Genomic DNA, 3,293 nt, shown 5'->3' on the forward strand with positions numbered 1-3,293 from the left:
TATATATATATATATATATATATATATATTGTAACTCTATTACTTCAAGCTTTTTGTTCATTTTGGTTATGAAATCCTAGGTGATGGTTCTTTCTCTTCTTCCTCTCTTCTTCTCCCTCCCTTCGTTTATGTTAGATTATCATTGTTAATACTTAGCATTATTTAGAATAGTTAAGAAACTCATTGTCCATATACAAAATCGTTTCCTCGACATAAACGTTTAAAGAAAATATTAAATGAATTTTTTAATTAATCAATTATGGATTGACAATAATTAATTATTAGGAATTACTATTAATGAAATTATGATTTATTAGTATTACACATTCAATTATGTGTTGGAGTTTTGTTGCTTAATAGATCGTGATGGATTAAACGATTTTGTCAAGTCCAATGAGAAATATTTGCACTGAATTATTTAGCTATATAATCCTTCTGGTAACGAGGATAGTTCACCGCTCATATTCTACGACCTCAATTTCAATAGATTCTAAACCCTAAAAGGTACGTCGTCCATATTTCTCTTGATAGGTAGATATACTATAACATGTATATGTAGTTAACATCAAATTCTATAAGAAACGGAAATCATAATTGAAAGTATATTTCAATTTATATGGACTAAAATTATATTTAACATTTTTTTTACTAAACAACATTTTCTCATTATCCCTTATAAACACGTTCGCTCTTTTTAATTTATTTTATTTAAAATATATATATTTTTTTAAATATAATTTTAATTTTTAATTTTTTATTTAGTATTTATTTTGGTTTTTTATTTATTTTTAAATAATTTTTATCATTTATCTTTTATACGTGATTTATTTTAGTCCTATTTATGATCACAACGAAACATATAGAACCATCTAATCATTGGAATTTTTTGTAACAATTGTCAATATTTGGCAACTACAATATTCTTTCAAAAACAATGTCCATTTAACACAATAATAGGTTTGTACTTTTAAAATCCTCATACATGCTTTAAAATAGATATAAACTTTGAATTCTCTATATTTTCATCTCGTCCTTGTTAAGTTTATGCAATTAACTTTATAATATATTCATGATTAGAATTTCATGGTTCATTACAATAATCTTAAGACAGATTGAAAGTGTTATAGTGAAAAGAATTAATATTTGTTATTAATCAAAGATAAATTATGAAAATGAATTAAATAAAAGATAAAGAACCAAAAGTATATTTAAGTCTATTATTTGTATGAATTATTTAAAAAACATTTAATTAATTGATTAAATGATATTTAATCAAAGCAATTCCTCTTGCATAATTATTTAATTAAATCATATTTAATTTAATATATATATATATATCATTACATTAAATCATATTGAATATAATTTATATTTCATTAAATGCTTAAACCAATATTTTAGTCTAAAAAATTCATATTAGTCGGTGAATATCAGTTACATTAGTCACCGACGTCATAATAGTCATGGACGAACTATTTTGATACTGAGTTGTATCGTTCATAGATTTTAATTTATGATAGTAACTTTAATCTTTTAGAGATTACTGTGATGTTTCGAGTTTAATTTTTAATTTTTAATTTCATTATTAGCTAAGTTTTAAACAAGGTCATACCCTAATAGATTCTCTTTTGCATTGAAAAATAAAAGCATCAACTATTTTGAAATAACTTTTTTTCTACAAATAATTCAATTATTATGCAATGGAAGGGACATCTATATTTCTCTAATCATAATATTTAATTTTTGAAATGCCAAGTGCATCTTGCAATATATTATTTTTATTCAAACAAGATTTTAGACCCGTGCGATGCACGAAAAAATTATATTTTAAGATTAATAATAAAAGTTCCAAAAATAAATTTAAAATTTGATAAAATTATATCTAAAAGAAATAATAATCAATCAAATTTAAAATTAATACGTTAAAGTAATGAAAATTACTAATCCGGAATTAATTGGAAAGAAAAAGAACTTCTCTACACCAACACAAAAACTACATATTGTAAAAAATAAAAACTAACACATAAAGCAATAAACATCAACTTTTGATGGAAAAAACTAACATTGTCGCGATCTAAAATTTCGAGTTTTCCTCGAATTCAATGGAGTCGTCACCAACATTTATTTTTAAAATAGGGAAAATATTGGCAAACCCTTAAAAATAAGAAAAAAATAAAAAAAAATGATATTTAAATAACCATTTCGAAATGCGAGTTTTAAGACATCAAATTATATAACCAGTATCTCAAAAACTCAATGAGTAAAAAAATATTATATCTAATTTAATCTTTTTAATAATATTTTATTGTTTTCTATTTAATAGGGTTAGCAATAGAGATTGCAGTGCTGAGCCTAGTAGTGATAAGTGCCGAGCCTAGTAGTGATATCATGGAGAACATCTTTACAAAATAATTATAAAATAAATAAATAAATAAATAAAAAACAAAAGAAATATAGTCTTATAAGAAATAGATTTTATTTCACCAACACTTTTAATAAATAATAATTAGTTATTATAGTTATATACATGATAGGAAATAATTCTTTTTTAAATCATTTAAATATTATTTTAAAGATTTAATGTATCAATACATTCAAATTCATTTATATAAAAATTCTCATATTATTTATTTAATGTTTTCTTTTGTATACTTGTTGCATGATCGAGAAATTATCATGAATTAACACAAACATTAAAGCAACGTTAATATTAAATGTTTTCTTTTAGTACTGTACGTGGGTTTTTATCCATAAACAATGACACATGCGACATATATCCACATCCAAAGAAAACACAAAATTGATTAAGATAAAGGACAATAAATACTTTAGGAACTGAATATTTCATGAATCTTTGTCTACATTATTAAATTAATTAAGTGATGAAGACAATAATCATATCAATCGGTAAGGATGCTCCTATGTGGGGTTTAATGGAGTTAGAGCTTGTTTTTCATATTTATTTTGAAATACTATATATAATAATAATAATAATAATAATAATAATAATAATAATAATAAATAATTTGGTTAATTAATTTATGTCATTCACATGTCTGAAATCAAAACTTACACAATAAAATATAGAAAATTGTTAATTTACATAATTTTTAAGTTTAATTATTTTATCAAGCGATTGAACAATAATTTTAAGAGTTGAATTATCATCGTTCATAATCGTCGGTTGTTCTCAATTTGATAAAAAGACGTTGAATAATTAAATATTTGTTAAATAGATATTATCAAAAATTAGATGTAAAACCAAGATGTGAGTGATTAAATAATTATTTAGT

Source organism: Cicer arietinum, chromosome 8 (assembly GCF_000331145.2).
Source record: "Cicer arietinum cultivar CDC Frontier isolate Library 1 chromosome 8, Cicar.CDCFrontier_v2.0, whole genome shotgun sequence".
Lineage (NCBI taxonomy): Eukaryota > Viridiplantae > Streptophyta > Magnoliopsida > Fabales > Fabaceae > Cicer > Cicer arietinum.